This window comes from Pantherophis guttatus, chromosome 2 (assembly GCF_059756535.1).
Source record: "Pantherophis guttatus breed Tessera chromosome 2, ASM5975653v1, whole genome shotgun sequence".
NCBI lineage: Eukaryota > Metazoa > Chordata > Lepidosauria > Squamata > Colubridae > Pantherophis > Pantherophis guttatus.
In genome coordinates this window covers 204605470-204623298 of record NC_142064.1, presented here as the reverse complement: position 1 = coordinate 204623298, position 17829 = coordinate 204605470, and the positions used below count along the sequence as shown (strand labels likewise).

Genomic DNA, 17829 nt, shown 5'->3' with positions numbered 1-17829 from the left:
TTTTGGCAACCCTGCCTTGTGGGGCAAAAGTAGCACCAGAACTATGCAGCTCTTTGGCTGCTAGCCATGCCCCAGGAGGCCGCAGCCACTGGAGCCAAATCCCAGCTGCTCTCGACACATTGCATTCAAGACCCCTTCCACCCTGTGCTCTGCTGTCCCAGCTAACCTTCACCATAACAGAATAACAGTTGGAAGGGACCCCCTGCTCAGGCAGGAAACCCTACACCATTTCACAGAAATGATTGTTCAATCTCTTCTTAAAAACCAGTGTTGGAGCAATTTCTGGAGGCAAGCAGTTCCACTGATTAATTGTTCTGTCAGGAAATGTCTCCTTAGTTTTAGGTTGATTCTCTCTTTGATTACTTTCCATCCATTGTTTCTTGTCCTGCCTTTAGGGGCTTTGAAGAATAGGTTGACCCATTCTTTTTTGTGCCAAACCCTTAGGTATTGGAACATTGCTATCATGTCAGTCCTAGTCCTTCTTTTCATTAAACTAGACATACCCAATTCCTGCATCCGTTCTTCATATGTTTTAGCCGCCAGTCTCCTAATCATCTTTGTTGCTCTTCTCCGCACACTTTCTAGAGTCACAACATCTTTTTTTATATCATGTTCCTGCTATCTTTGTATCATACCATATTCTTGCTCCTGCTGTTGACAAGGCATTCCTGGCCTGACTGCAGGGCCAGGCTGGGGCTGTGTTGCATTCTGGCTAAGGAGCTGCTTTTTGTAGCCGCAAAGCTGAAGTTCATCAAAACACCTGTTTGTGCAATACTTCTGGGCCAGGCTGGAGATTGTACTACAAAGACAAGACAAGACCAAGACAAGACCAAGACAAGACCAAGACAAGACAAGACAAGACCAAACCCAAACCCAAACCCAAACCCAAACCCAAACCCAAACCCAAACTCAAACCCAAACTCAAACCCAAACTCAAACCCAACCCAACCCAACCCAACCCAACCCAACCCAACCAAAACCCCCAAAGTTGCCCAGCCCAAGAGCATCCCACAAAGGGGCTTTTTGGCACACCCCAGCTCAGGAGCTGTGTTTTGCTTTCTTCCCCCCCACCCCCACAGCCAAAACACAGCCCTACTTGGCTCAGCAGACAGACCAAGGATGCCTTGTCAGCAATGGGAGAAAGAAGATGGCAAAGATCAGCTGAGGTGGTGGACCACAAGGTGACAGAGGGCCAAAAGGGTATAGATTGGGGGGTGGGGCGCAATATAGGTGGAGCAAGGTTCAGCACCCTTGAGGTTGTTAAATGTGGGCGAGTTTTGATCACATGACTGCCGAGTAGCTGCAGAGGCTGTAACTTCCAGATCAGGCTGTCAGGCCCTTCATTCAGCACCCTCGTAACTTCAAACAGGCACTAAAGAGATGGTCATTAAGTGAGGACTACCTGTTCATCCTCAGTCTTCTTTTCTCAATGCCGCTGGGATGACATCACAATAGGTGACAATTTCCTCCCCCACCAGCCAATCCACCGCTCTCCTTCACCGGGATTTTCTGAAATGGAGCCAGCCATTTGAACAGTCACATAGCTATGAGAAGTTAAAAAAAAAAAAGATTATGAAAATGAACAGTAAATAAATACCAGTGTTGAGGAGCTAATGCTGATAAGAGGATTTTCAAAATTAGCCATTTGCAAGAACAGATTAAATATGTTTAATGCTGCTGGTGGAAAGCGTCTATTAAAGTAAACATCAATGGCTGTTGCAGCTGTTCCGTGTGGTCCCTAGATCTGCCCTCTGCACACACTGTTGGCTCAGTCAGAAGATGTGCAATATTGGTTAAGGACACTAATTTACTCTTTTCTTGCTGGTAAACAAGCTGGCTGCTGGCAAGCAGCCGGAGTTACCTTCAGTTCGCCATGTGAGAGAATGAAAAAAAAAGGAAGATGAAGTGCAGAGAAGCCAATGATCTTAGGGAATGAAGAATGGGGAGGAGTAGATTAGAGACTGAGCTCTCCTGGCTCTAAGGAAATGGGACACAGAAGGTAGGATTTCAGCCCTTGTCTGGAACGTTTTATGGGGTTGTTTGTTTTTTTTCCTCCAGCTTTCACATCCAGGCCGAATTCAGAACATGACTAACTTAGCATGAAATGTGTTCTTCCTCAGTGATGCAAAGCTAGTTTTAAAAAAAACGGGAGAAAAGTTTCTTTGCCTCATTAATGTAAAGAGCACTGCATATGTTGGTGCCCCCAGAGCTGGTCTTAACAGCCTGGCCTTGTACTCTCAGGCTCCTTAGAGAAGGACTGTGATCTTTTCTCTAACTATCCCTGGGAAAATGTTCATTGAATTAATTATGGAATTGACCCACTCACCTGGGAGAAGAAGGCGGTTTTTGTCATGAGCAGCTGGGATTCAGATGACAACATCTGGGCAACTTGTTCCAGATAATGAGGCTTTGAATGGTGCTGTGACATCCACTTAGATCTCTTTGTGTCCTCAGGCCCTGGACTGATCTTGCCTCGCCTGCTTGATCTTTCTGAACAACAAAGATAGTCAAAAGTCTTATTCCAGTTAAAACTCATTCGAGTGACAAAAAGTTCCAGTTCCTTACTTGCATAGAAATGTGAAACAAAGCAGTGTCAGTAGAGTAAGCATAATAAGGACTTGATACATTTCGGACTTACTTGCCTGCATGGAGGGTGCCCTTCTTTTTTAGATGACTACGAGTTAGCTAAGCTTTTTGAAAAACAGTGTCACTTGTTGTATCAGATATGGCTTCAGCACAAGTAATACAAGTGTACTTCCCTTGCTGTTGTCCATTCTTTTAATATCGTGTGTCCCCCACACCCTCCGCCTTCTCAGCAAGCAGCCTGCCTAGTGATTGATAGCTACTTTCCTTCTATCATGATCAATGCTATGTCATTTGGTCAACATGGTGGGTGTTTTCCTTTTACTTAAATCAATCAGGGCTGAATTTCTTGCAGGTGCTAACAGCTGTGGGGCCCTCCTGGCCAGTGTAGCTTCTGAAGAGTTGGGGAAGCACAAAAAAAGGGCGGGGGAAGGTGAACATCATAAAACAAACAGCAGGACAATCTGTGTGACTGAAGTCCAGGGATATCTTAAAACAAGCAGAGTTTTCTTGTGTGACCTTGTTTGCAAGGTCTAGGAATCCAGTTAATCTCTAATGCTAACCGGAGCCTAAATCAGAGTTTGCTAAGGTTCTCGTTTCTGTGTTCCCCTGCTTTTTAAAAAGAGATTACATTTAGGTTTCTAAGAATACAGAAATTCTTAGGTGTTTCACAAAGGATTGACTGACTGACAAGTTTGCTTGAAAGACAACTTGCCCACAGTAGCTGACCTTTCTCTGCAGTGATTAACCATGTTCCTAGCACTTTCAGTTGAGTGCCTTCCTGAAGGCTCTTTTGGCTTGTGAAGGCAATGGACCCAGCAACATATCTAAGAAAGAACTTGTTTGAAAACTTCTTAGGGTTGCAAGTGAATGATGCTTATACATTTAGTGATTGTGATGAACTGTGACAGGTTGTGGATTGGGGGATTGTCATACACACATACAGAAAAGTTGCTATGAATATTTTAAACCGCCCTTCCTTCCAACTCATCGAATAATAGTGGGCACAATCTCACACCCACCCCATTTACAAAAAAAGGGACTACCCACATGACAGTGCAATTCCCAACATGTCTAATCAGACACAACCTTCACGCATATGGAATCTATGCTCATGTTGGTCAATGGGTATGCTACCTTTCTTTCCTCTCCAGAGCAAGGTAACTGCTCACTTCTCCTGGAGTGAACCTGCCAAACAGAATGAGGCTCCATTAAGGACGCCTCCTTGGCTTCCAGGCACATTGTCACAGCCGGCTGCCATGCATGCCTGCTCTCCGTGCTGTAGGATTTGCATGAAGGCCAGACAGGCTGCTGATGCATTTCCCACAGCATGTTAACTCTCAGAGGTGCCTCAAACACATCGTGTTAAGCATACCTTGCCATCCAGGAAATTCTTAACAAAAGGTTACATCATAACTGTTTTGTTTATCATAAAGGGCTGGCTTTACTTCCAGGCACTCAGAAAGGAAATAAAGCAAGTAAGTGAGGGGGAGCAAGTGTGGGTGTGATGAGGGAGGGAAGACTTGCAATGGAAAAGCAGTGGGGAGAAGATAGATGAATCCTGCTTCCTTTGGCCCACGGTCCCTTTCTCCAAGTATTGCTGCTTGGTGCCTTCTTCTTCTTGCAGCTTTTTTTTAAAATTTTAAACCATCGCCTGGGTCTGCCATTCCAAGGTGCCTCCTGACATGGCTAGGCTGGAACTCACCCGGAGGCACCGGTCCTTTTGATCTCTACATTCAGATCTATGTCTAGCCTTCCTTTCATCACAAACCGCAACTATATCTCAGCAGACAAAGGAGTACAGTACAGTACAGTAATAAGTTGGCAGGGAATGGTGCAAGAGGCTTGGGTCGAAAAGGCTGCGATGCTTGGCGAGAAAACAAGAGAGCGCATCGCTTTCTCTCCTCACCACTCTCTCCCCCCTCCCTTTTTGCTGCTCTTGATCATGTGACTCACAACCACACTGCTGAGCTTTCTCTCTCCTCCCTCCCACTCCAGCAGTGGAGGGTTGCGGCTCTGTGTGCGGTTTGAAAACGATCCCGGGACATTACCAGGATTTTGGGGTCCGGGGCCTGATAGAAAATAGATGTCTATATAATCTGTCTACAGTTTATCAATTCTGGTAATTACCTTAATTCCACCCCGCTGCTGGCTGGGGGATTCTGGGAGTTGAAGTCCACCCATCTTCAAGCTTCCAAGGTTGAGAAACACTGCTCTAAATGAAAGCAAGCAGCAAAAAGTTCAAGCCTTCGGAAGTTATGAGTAAAAAAAAAGGAGCCTTGGGTTGTTGTTTTGTTTGTGGGGTTTTTTTTTTTTTGTTTGTTTGTTTTTTTTGTTATTTTAGAACAAGCACTGTCGTCGTATAAAGATACTGGCGCAGCTGCCTGGCTGACAAGCGGAGGCGAACGAATGGTTCCTTCTCACGGTCCTTTTTCATTTACCATAGGCAAAAGCAGCTGATCTGCCTATTCCTGAAGCCGCCACATTTATTCGTTTAATAATATAACACAGCACTGACTGGCCCTGGGTTCTCATAAGTACTTTTTGGAAGGGCCCGTTGCTCGCTCGACTGTGCCGAAAGACCTGAGTCGGCTCTTCCATCTCCCGCATCTCCGATCCCGCCTTCCCGCTCCAAAAGCCTCGCAGCCTGGGCGGGCCTGGCTCCAGGTGGCCGGAAGACGAGCACCGTCGAGCGCCGAAGTAAACATGCAAAAACCAATTATCCCGAGCTGCGGCCTCGCTTCCTTGTGGGAGGACGTGGCCTCGGTGGCAGCTCGCGTGAGCGGGGCAAGTTCTCCCCCCCTCCCACGCCGCCCCGATCGTTGGTAGGGGAGTGGGGCCCGCGCGTCGGCCAAGTAACTTCATGCGGATTTTGCTCTGCCGATGAAGCGCGGGAGTTTGCAATTTGCGCTGTGTAAAAAAAGTATCTATGCCTGCACAGCAATCCCAGACAAATAATTCGGCGATAATAGTAGAAGAACATCTGGAAATTAAATTAAGTGTTGCCCACCTAAGGAAACAGGTGAGGTGGAGAAGCTTTCCAGAAGAAATTATAGACCTTTCCAAGATATACATGAAGTACTGTAGTAGTGATGTGGGACTTTAGTTAACAGCAACAACTCTCAGGAGATTAAACTCTGCCAAGCGTAGGTTTTTTTTTCTGTATTTATTCCAAACGCAATCCTGAGCTGTTTTTGTTATTCGCCCTTCCTTGAATCAGCACAAAACAATGCCAGCGCTAAACTTACTGCCCCTTCTGCTAGCTCCTACGCTGCTTCTGTTGTGAGTTTTTGTTACTAATCACTGCCCAATAGTGTTGCTCGATTGTGCTAGTTAGGAAAACAAGTTGATTATTTTATTTTCTTCTTTGGCTGGGCTACAATCATCAGTTGGTGAGACAAACCTCCATGGTTGGTATGGGGCAACCCAGAGTAAGGTAGCGCTGATGTAAGGATGCAGCCCAGGCTTTTTCAGGTTGCTAGGTTAGCCCCATTTCAGCCATTCAATATTACTGCAAAGAAAAATATAAAAATTGCCCCTAAAGTCACCAGGAGCTGAGACTTGAAAGAGGAAATGTTTACATTAAAGTGAAATGAAACTATACACAGGAAGATACAGGGACATAAATAAGCTTCAAGAAGGGCATAAATCTTGCATTATTGTACAACTGTCCACATGCTATAAAGTGGGATAACTAAACTAACAAGCTGTTAAGACAATCATTCCCTTACTGGTAGTTGGATCAAACAAGCTGACAAAGGAGGGCAGTTGTCATAATAAGTAAAGTGGATTATGCCAAGAAAGCTGAGAAACAATTCTTTAGCATTGTAACTCCCAACAGATTCCATGACAACTTATCAGAGAGAACTGTGCAATTTGATGAAAGGATTTCCTAAAGAAATACAGGACTACATTTACATGGAAGTGTAGGAAGTTAGCACCCATCCCTCTCCTAGAAGAATGAAATATTTTAGGAAATATTAAAAAGGCAGAATATATTTCCCTGGATGAGAAATGGAGAAACATGTTTTAAAGACAAAGCAGCTTCCTGCCCCCCATCCCCCTTTTGTCAATGGGCCATTAAGGCCTCAGCCAAGCTCACTCATTCCCCCCACCTTTGTCAATAGACCATCATCTGCGACACAATAGGGCCTATCTAGGGACAGAAACTCACCACATGGCACCTGGGAAGATTACATCAGCCAGCAAGGCTAGCTAAGACCCCCGCCCCCTAGGAGTCTGACAACCAATCAGGATACTCTTCCTGTGCCCCAGGAAGTTCAAAGCTCAGAGAGGGCATAAAACTAAGGCACGCTCAGCATCTCAGCCCTTTTCTGCTCAGGGACTCAAACCATGTGGTCCTGTCCACCATTAAACCATCTTTCCAAGCAGTCTCCATGTTTCCAGTGTCTTTTTCCCCACTTGGAGCTGAACCCAGATGGATATTTCTTCCAACAGAAGCACCACATGACCTCCAACCAGGCAGCTTCTGTCTACTTCCCAAATTACACAATCTAGGCAACCTGTCTCCCCCACCATCTCAAGCATCCATACTATCACAACTAGAATATCATGCTTTGTGGAATCTATATTGAGATCTTACGGCCCTAGAACTCCCAGATACCACCCACTTCTTAAGAAAACTAGGCAGGCTCCATAGGCAATCACCATATTAGCCATTTTAGCCACTCTGTGTCTGGTGGTCCTATACAGGTAGTCCTCAACTTACAACAGTTCATTTAGTGACCGTTCAAAGTTACAAGGGCCCTGAAAAAAGTAACTTGCAACCGGTTTTCAGGCTTACGACTATTGCAACATCCCCATGGTCATGGGATCAAAATTTACACTCTTGGCAACTGACTCATATTTATGACGGTTGCAGTATCCCAGTGTCATGTAATCCCCTTTTGTGACCTTCTGACATGCAAAGTCAGTGGTGAAGCCAGATTCACTTAACAACCATGTTACTAACGTAACAACTGCAATGATTCACTTAACAAATGTGGCAACGAAGTTTGTAAAATGGGGAAAAATTCACTTAACAAATGTCTCACCTAACAACAGAAATTTTGGGCTCAATTGTGGTCATAAATTGAAGATTACCTGTATACCACCATTCCTCATAAGGAACTTCAAGCCATCAAGAACATTGTTACCGATGGTAAAACAGACTATCTTGCCATCAGAGCATGTAACTACTCATCCCTATCTATGTTGCCTTTGGAAGTAGTATGTACTTTCAAATCAGAGGCAAAGCCATTGGCACACAATATGCCATCTTCATGGCTGACATAAAAACACCACTCTTAATTCTCAGCCCCCAAAGCCTTCCTTTAGCTGAGATTTATGTTATTTTCGTCATCTGAACCAATGGAAATGAATCATCAAATTGCATCATGACTGTTAACAACTTCCACTCCACCATCAACCTTAGCTTAGACTTATTTACAGAATAAATCCACTTCATTGATGTCACTATAAAACTAGACCCACATAAACCCTACCTTATGTGGAAAACCTTCAGATTGCCATATATATCTACATGCTTCCAACTTTACCCGGAATACGCCACCAAATCTATTATCTTTAGCTAAACTCTAGTTAAATCTACATTTGTTCTTGGCAGACATGCTCAACTTATGGAATAAAACCAGGCATTCAAGGGACTGGATTACCCACCCAACAAGATCAATAGACAAATCAATAGAGCCAGATAAATCCCCAGGGAGGACTTACTAAAAGACAGACCACAGAAACAGAATTACAGAATGCCACTGGTTATCACCTACAGTTCACAGCAAAAATCATTCAAAAACTTTATTAATAAGTTACATTCCATACCGGACAATGAGACTGTACTGTCTCAAGCACTGGATATCAGGCCCGTACTTGCATATGAACAACCACCCAATCTGAAGCAGAATCTGATAAGCAACAACAGGCTAATGATGCCAATATGGGAATCAGACCATGCAGCAAACTGAGATGTCTACTTTGTCCCCACATCTACATCCGCAGCGCCATCACAAGCCCCGACAAGTACCACACAAGATTAGAGATGCCTTCACATGCTCTTCAGTAGTGGGTTTCAATTTAGTTTGCTACTGATTCACTCGAGTGCGCTCGTGCCTGCGACGCTTCTGCGCATGTGCAGAAGAGTCTGGGTGGTGGGCGGAGCCTCTTGCCACTGCCGCTGCCACTACCAGTTCGCCCAATCAGATACGAACCGGTAGCAACCTATCACTGATGCTTTTTCTCCAATGTAATGTACAGTAGTGGCCAAAATTGTGGAAACCTTTTGGGAAAAGAGTGTTTTCTAAAAGTAGCTAATAACACCTTTGTTTTTGGAGTAGTACCATAAAATTATATATCAATGGAAAGATAATTTAATCAAGAATTTAATGTAATAATTTTTATGCAGGATTTGCTATTAGAATAGCAGTTACAGTATAAAGAAAAGAAACACGTAGAAAAAAATATATACAAAAATTATCACCATAGAAAAAATGAGATATACAAAAATTATCACCATGTCATTTAATAGTTGGGTAACCTTTAGCATGAATTATGGCCTTACGATGTCTTCCCATGGAGTGAACCAAGTCTTTTAGTTCTGCAGCTGTTATAATGTGAAACCAAGATTGATTGAATGATTGCTTCTATTAACTGGGTTTTATTGCTGGATCGCTTCTGACTAACAAGTTTCTTTAGTCAGTTCCATAGATTTTCAATTGGGTTGAGGTCTGAGCTATTCCCACGCCATTCCAGCAGTGGACTATGGTAATCTTGAAACTCAAAAAAAAAAGGGGGGGGGGAAGTAAGTAGTGTTATTAGCCATCAAATCTCAAAAATACACTTTTCCCAAGATGTTTCCACAATTTTAGCCACTGCTGTAAACCATCATTTGCCCCTCTATGTCCTACACTATGGAAAAAATGTATTTAAGTCTGACATTGGAACTCAAAATAAGGATAAAATAATATCACAGCATTTCAACCTCCCAAGACACCCCATAGCAGACTCAGATGACTATTTTGGAAAAGTGGGACTTTAAAAACATCACTAAGCAAGAAATACTTGAACTCACATATATCAAAAGATTTCAGGCAATCTCAGAAGGTCTTAACAAACACAAAAGGATTTTAATTCCTTTTAATTGTTAATTGATAAATTACTAGTAATCTGTCTCACATGTAACCTGCATCTGCATAACCAACCTATTTCCTTCTCCGCCTCCCATATCTCACTCCAGTTTAAACCCTACATCAGATGAGCCATTCTATGGATCTGATAAAATGAATTGCAGCGCAGAAAGGCTGATGTCTTTCAATAAAATTGGTTAGTCACAGAAGATACTAAGATAGCTTTTGAAGTTGGGTATCATAGACTGACACTGTTCTCAGCCTACATTGTGATTGGAATAAGGGGAAACTGACAAATACAGGAAAACTGCGTTGGTAGATAAGCAGCAAGAATCAGTTTGATGTCCCTCATAGTTCTTTTCAGGACACTGCAATGAGGAAAAGTATTGCTATCTAAAGCATGTTAACCTGACATGTATTACCTAGCCCTGACTAGCAACGGGGATGTAACCCTTTTGGAAAGCTTAAAGTTCATGACACTAGGACCAAGGAAGAATGGTGATTACAGTCATCCATGATACCATTGCAGTGACCAGTAAGACTGATTGGTTTTGAATTCCTCAGTGTTAAATTGGATTACACATTCAAGATAAGCTGGTGCTGCCTCGCAGTTGCCTGAAAAATCATCACAGGTTCATGTTCTTGGATTATTTCAGTCTCCTTGATTGAGGATACTGGAATGGCTCATGAATTCATAGCCACTGTAGCAATCAACCATGGGCAACCAAGCAATTGTGATTCCTCTTATATACATACAAGGGCATTCACTTGGTCTGGTGTTTAGTGTGGAGCAGACGAGATGTTATTTGGATAACAAAGACGCACTGACATCTGCCATGATCAGATCGTTTTCTGTTCAAAATGCAGTTTGGATTTCTGCAAGAGTGCAAGAATAATTATTAGAAGAAACTTGACGGCTACCTGAAGGGCATGGGCAGCTCTGCCTTACATTTGGTTAAAGTTGCTCCAGTCAATCCCAAGCAGTATTTGGTTTTCTGAAAAGCTGTGTCTGATAATGCAACTGAAGAGACACTTAGAGGAATCATGGCAAAAAAATGAACAAGGCTGAGTTATTGTTAGTTGTTATTCTCCTCCACCCCAATTTTGTCTGCAGGTACCACTGGAAACCAGTGGGGCTGCACAGAAATCTTAGTGAAGTTCTGAAGATAAAAAAAAAGATACTAGAGATGGCAAGAGAGAGATGTCGCAAAAAAAGGATATGCACACGTGATAGAAAAGTATAATAAAGGCGAAAGCTGAGAATGAGCTGAGGTTGGCAAAGGATGCAGAGGTCAACAAAAGTGTCTTCAGATATGTTCAAAATGAAAGAAAGGTAGAAATGTCACTTTGTCAGCTTCTCGGCAAGGATGTCAACATGTTTATTGGTCACAAAGCAGGGCCAAGTGGTCAACATTTATTTTGGCCCAGTTTTCTCTGTGGATTTATATTACAGTAGGCAGTGATCAATGAAGAGTGGATCTTAAGCTTGAGGATGATAGAGATTGAAATTCTGGGAATATGGATTCACTTAGAATGAATTCACTTAAAATGAAATCTCTGGAGTTAGATACATTGCATCCTACAGTACTGCAGGAAGTTGCTGATATCTGGCTGCATTGTTATGCATTACCTCTGAGAAATGCTGCAGAAGGGATATTGTCCCTGTCTTCCCAAAAGGGGTGGGGGAAGAGGGAAGGAGGATCAAAGGAATGGTTGGCTAATTAGTCTAACATTGTTACATGAAAAACATTTAGAGCAAATTGTAAAGGATTTCATCTAATTAAAGACTTTTAAAAAATAATCCACCTATAATCACTTTAAAATGTCGTAATTGCTAAAAATTAGCATGGATTTCTCAAGAATACATTTTGAGGACAAATTCTCTCTCACTTGTTGATCAGGTAATTTTCCTGAAAAATTGTAGGACTCTGTGACATTTTGGTTAGCAAGCATAGTTAGCGAATAGAGGATGTCTTGATAAAATAACAATTGGATACATATCTGGCTCAAAAAACAGGAAACATAGAAAAATTATCAACAATTACTTACCAAATTGGAGGTTAGTATCAAATGACATACAGCAGTTTCAATCTTTAAGTTCTGCTTTCATCAATGCTTTTATTAATGGCTTGGGTGAAAAGGATGAGGGAATGCACAAATTTGAGAATGACAGAAATTTGGATGGAATACCTAATGTCCTAGAAGTCAGAAGTAGAACCCAAACAATCTTAATAGGTAAGAGAAGTGGGCTGAAAATAGCTGGAATGAAATTGAAAATAGAAGTCAAATGTGCAGGATGATGGCTAACTGGCTTGTAATAGTACTGTGAAAAAATCCTGAAATGATTACACATTTTATGTGAGACACCAATATGATGCAGCTCCAAAAAAGGCAAATCCAATTTTCAAATAACAAGGAAATTATTTTTCCACTTCATTCTGCGTTGGTTAGGCCTTTCCTTAACAATTTTACCCAGTTCAGGGAACCACATTTTAAGAAAGATTCAGACAAACTGGGAGAGGAGATTCTATGAAGTATCTACAACTTTGCAAAATAATGTAGAGTGTCTGAGCTGGTCACTACCTTTCCTCTTATATGATGACACTAAAACAAATAATAGAATATTGTCCATTGTAATATCACAAAGGTATTTGTGATAATAACCAAAATGGAAATGCCACAATCTTGGAGTTATAAAGTTGTTGGGGTTGAGGCAAAGATTAGGAAAAGGTATCCAGAGACCATTGGGGGGAAAAAACCAATTAAAAGCAACACTCTTTGTCTGCACCCAGGAATATCTTAAAAGTGATGTAGGACAGCAAATACTGGTGATAAGAGAATTGTACCTGGCTGAGTTATCACTTGCATGTTTATTATTTCATCATTTGGGTACTGCTTCATTAAGTCCTGTGCTTGCATATGTGGGTGAGTAGGAGCAAATGTTCACATTGTTCCTCATAATTATAAACAATGTTGTTCAGTTTAGTAACACATCATTGTGAGAATAATCAAATCATACGTATGATATGTGTGAATTTTCCCTTGCCCAAGGTTCATTTCAGGAGTTGGACATTTCCATCTGGAGGCTTTAGCTACAGCTAAATTGATGAACATGCATATCAAAGATCCAAAGCCCAATCCTGTTCTAACTCTCCTAGTTTCCAATGGCAATCCACAGGATTAGTGCAGTCTACATAGTTGGCAGGCAAACTTTGCTATAAGCCTCTAACATAATTTTGTGGCCCTCTACCCAGTGGTGGGATTCAGACTTTCGCACCTATTTGGGAGAACCGGTTCTAAGCAGTTCGGAGAACCAGTTGTTGGAAGAAATCTTATTTTGTTTTTTTCCCACTTTGACAGGGCTAATCCTGTAAGGAAGGCAGGAAGGAAACATTCTGCTGTTATTCCTAGCCTAATCTTTATTGCCCTGCTTACAGAAACTGCCTCTCTGGTTAACCCTTATTACATTGTAACAGCTAAGGCGAAACTCCCATCGACGTGAGTGACATTGAGTTGGCCATGCCCACACGGTCACATGATCACCAAGCCACGCCTACCCAGCTGGTCATTAGGGCAGAGAACCAGTTGTTAAATTATTTGAATCCCACCACTGCCTCTAGCATATACTGTTTTCCAGTTTCAGATTTCACAGACATTTGCAGTTTGCAATGTACTTCAGCAAGTTGAAATCTCAAACAGCTTAAGGGTAATAGTATAATCTTAAGAGTTGGTAGTACCAAGATGACTTTGGCTGATCTTGAAAAATCTAAGCATCAGATTTGTTTAATATTTAGTTAGGAGAAATCCTGAGGCTGTAGCATGAAGACACTAAGAATTAAATATTTTCCCAAACCAAAGGTTGTCTGCACAGTGACATTTCTATATTATTATCTCTTTTCAGTCTTGTTCCCCTTTTTACAATGTTCCACATCCACACATATAATCTTCCTTCTCCCTGAGCTGAGAACAGGGGTTCTTTTCTTCATATTGAATTTGTGTGAATGCATTGTATCTGCTCCCCCCCCCCCGAGGCTGAGAAAGAGGGGGAAAGCACAATCTTGGGATATGAAGTGGCTAGGTTTAGAATTTATGAACAGAGTAGTAAAGTGTGAAATACACATGGCTTGAATCCTACATACCTGCTTACAGATAAAATGATTGTGACGTTTTCCTTAGCATTTATCCCCAAAAAATCTATCGTTTTTTTTCTTTTTTGCAAAAGAATGTAAATACAAAACCTACAATTTGCAAAAAAAGAAAAAAAAAAAGAAAGTCAGAGACGTTACTTGGTTTAAACATCTATAATGTAAATGTAAAACCTACAATGGCTGACAGGTACATTCAGTTTAAAATGGCTTTCTTATTCTTCTTTTCTATTTCACAGTAATAGCATTTGCAAATGACATATTCCAGACTAAGAGCCTTTTTTTAGCCTCATCACTTGTAAAAACACCCTAAGCCTATTGGGCAGGGAGGCAGATGGAGGGACCTCCCTAAGGGCTGTCAAAAAGAGAAATCATATTGTGGCGGAGGGGGATCCACACTGGCTGGATTTTCCACAGCAATAAGCAAATATCATGCAGGGAGAAACAATCTTTATATCCATTGTGAAAATCTTTGGTTTTTGAAACTATGCATCCCCCTTCCGTCTATGCGAGTGGAATATGCTGCTTGTGGCAGACTGGTCATGTTCATTGGCACAAGTACAAATTGCTAGCATGCTCACAACAAGGGATGTGGATTTTCTCTCACAGCTTCTTGGTGATATGCTGTTAGTTGGGTCTGATGCACATGACCAATTTACCATATGTGCATACAATTCACGCAGGGAAAAAGCAATGGCTGCATGAATTGAATTAAGCTAAAACTGTGGTGATATAAATTGCTGTTTGGTTTAACAAGAATTGAATCAGACCAAAATCCTAGCACTGAAGCTGTAGTAGAGAATCTTAAGTCATATCCGCAGTACACTTCACCAAGGAGAGACATATTGTTGTCTCCTGAATTCTTTTAATATATTTCTGACCGGTATTTATCCATTCTATGAAAATATCCAGTGAAGGACCAATGGAGGCCAGAATGCATTAAAAAATAAATAAATCCCCCAGACAGTGGTGGCTAGAGACTGATTCAAATCTCTGCTCAAATGTGTTTAGTGGGTGGGCTTTGACAAATCTGAGTAATGGGGATTTTTGTGTGGGCTTCAGCGTGCAATCTTTGACAAAAGACGGTGTCAACGCTTGTCTGAAAGACCAAGGTTTTTTTTCTACACATAAGACAAAAATTGAGCAGTGAGAATTTCTGTCACAATTTGTAACAGCCACTTTGGCAAAATGTAAGCCTTACAAAAAGTTAGACATGTATAATAAATGCTGCGGAGGACCAGAATAAGAAATACACTGATAACCCCTAAAGGAGAAAGTCAAACGGTAGTCACCCTGAACAGAGATGAAGAAAATTCCCTTAGAATTAAACGAATGAATATTATAGAGGGAAGGAGAATAAGCAGAAAACATCCCACAATTGTTTTGATTTCCATTGTCTCTACACAGTCTTGAAAATCCAAACTGAGTCTATTCTGATTATCACTTGGGTGGGAAGTTATCAGGAAACCCCTGAGTTATGGGTTAAGTTTACAACTAGCAAAATACCGGTAATCACAGAAGAAGGCAGTTGCCAAGAACTTCATCTCATTGCCACGACAGTCACAGTATCTGTCCCTAAAATCACCAAAAATCAAGCTTATATAACTGGACAACTCTGTGAGTCCTTGGGTCATCCTTTGAGAAACAATTGGATGTGACCAGAATGAACATTAAATTTTAGGTTGAATGTATTTTATTTTACTCCAATGCTAGATCGTCCTTTGATCATCTAAAAACAATATATATAATCACAATTAGAAAAATAATTAAAGTGGCAAACAAACATCAATATAAGTCAATATTTATTTACCCAAACAGATAAACAGAATGACCACAGACAGGCAAAAAAGCAATGGGAGCAAGAGCAATTTTCTGATTTCCCGTCGGCTTCCCCATTGACTTTGCTTGTTGGAAGCTGTCAGGGAATATTGGAAATCATGGTCATGTGACTACAGAGACATTGACAGCCACAACTCTGCAAATAAAACTGGTCTATTTCAATTCTACAGAAATAATGTAGATTTTTTTTTTACAAATTCTTTAAATTAATAATTTTTGTTACCTTGATTCAAAATTGTTCGAGTATAATGCACTGCTTGGACTAATTTGACGACACAAACAAACAAACAGATGTGAGTTTTAGTTGTATATGTAAAATAGTTTAATTGGTCAATAACCAGCAAAAATTAAAAAACAACAAATCAAATAGATGAGATAAAATATTAGCATAAAAAGGATAAAATAACACATAAAAATGTGGCATACACTGCTATAATGGTGCATTAATTACCTGCGCAAGTGTAAATCTAAAATGTAAAAGCAAGATAGCTAGCATGTGTTACACTAAAGTGGGTAAATGAAACAAAAGTGATTCTTTCTATAACTAGTTATGCCTTATTTTCATTGCAGCAATGCAGAATTTGGCTACTGCATAGGTGATAAACGGTTTTGAATGTTCTAGAAGATGGTTCACATAGAAATTGTCTGCTCTTCCCAGAAATTTACATATTCAGAGTAGAATATAAGCAGAATTGATATTCCTGTAGAATTTATAGTGTAGTAATGCATGCGAAATGGTTTCGATCTCCTTGTCACCACATGGGCAGCTCCACTCGGTTAATGAGGTTTTGGAGTATCTGCCTGGCAGCAGTGTGAATATAGGATGTTTTGCCAGGCTTTGAAAAAAATCAGCTTGGGAAAGTTAGATTTTGTAGATATCTTGCTGGTTCTCAAGTGCCCTTATTTATCTATGTTGGAGCAGCCTTTTCACTTCAGTCTGAAATTCCAGATCCCTTATTCTTTGAATAAACAGTTGTTTGGTTTGGTGATGTCCTAAAGAAATTAGGAATGGTATACAAAGCCCATATAATGCCAACTTCTGCTCTACAGCCTGTTTCCGGGGAAAGAAAAATTGTCTATGAAAATTAAAGGGGTCAATCCAACTCAGAGGAATTGGATTTTTAGCAGGTAGTTTATCATTACCCTCTAAGCTCTTACCTACATTGCAGGCATTTCTATGTCAAACCTTAACTGGATGTTTGCTGTTCCTTTGAGAGCAGCAAGGATTGTACTGTTTCCTATGCATCCTTCTTTGCCTAAAATCTTACCTGCACCTCATAAAGGATCTACCTGTGCCCTTCAAAGTCTTTTTCCCCCTCAGCAATTCCAGATCATATTTTATACCTGACAGCTGCTCAAATAATGAAATAACAGTTTGTGCGGTAAAAAAGCATTACTTTGCCATAAACTCCATTGAATTTTCCCACGGGAGTCTCTCCATATTCTGATTTTGCATCTTATTTTTAAGCTTATTTTTATTTCCCTGGAGGTTAGCAGGTGAACTAGCAAGTTGCACTGGAGAGACACACAGTGAGAGACTGGGAGAGAATCCAGATTCTCATTTAGCTCTTCTCTGACAGATAGTGAAAGATTTAGCAGCTGTTGTTTTTTCCAGTTCTGTTTGAAGGTCCCGTTCAAGTGATTCAAGGGTTGCAAATTTGTTAAAGATGGGAGGGAAATTTATTTTACTTACAGATTCCTTTCATAAGTTCTTCTGCCTTTGATTGTTGGGTGAAGAAAGGGAGTCTGGACTGAAGCTGTGATGTTTCTTTCTTTTTCCCAATTTGTTCATACCCGCTCAGAATCTTTTGCTTGCCCCTTTTGCCTCCATATTTGTCTTGCCTGGAGAAATTATGATTAGATTTTAAAAGATCTAATAAGTCTAATAAACAACTAATAAGTCTATTGTAAAATAGAATACTCGCTTTAACTAAAAAATTAACCAAGAGGAGCAAAAGTAATTTAAATATGCTAGTATTATAAAATAACATGAAATTGAAATGGCAGGAGTTTAGCGAAACATATGTTGCTCAAATCAAGTCTGACTTTCAGGAGACTTATATTTAGTTTAAGAAGTAGGGAAAGCTCTGAAATTCCATTCAAAGCTCTCATCTTAAAAT

General features: G+C 40.9%; 1 long non-coding RNA gene across 1 annotated transcript; it reads right to left on the bottom strand.

Annotated features, from left to right (window-relative positions):
• Positions 1-996: 996 nt before the first annotated feature.
• Positions 997-17545, bottom strand: LOC148115497 (uncharacterized). Its single transcript, XR_015731956.1, has 3 exons — positions 17403-17545; positions 2327-2490; positions 997-1544 (listed from the first exon to the last, which is right to left on the bottom strand). It is a non-coding gene; the product is annotated as an uncharacterized LOC148115497 (long non-coding RNA).
• Between the last annotated feature and the right edge of the window lie 284 nt (positions 17546-17829).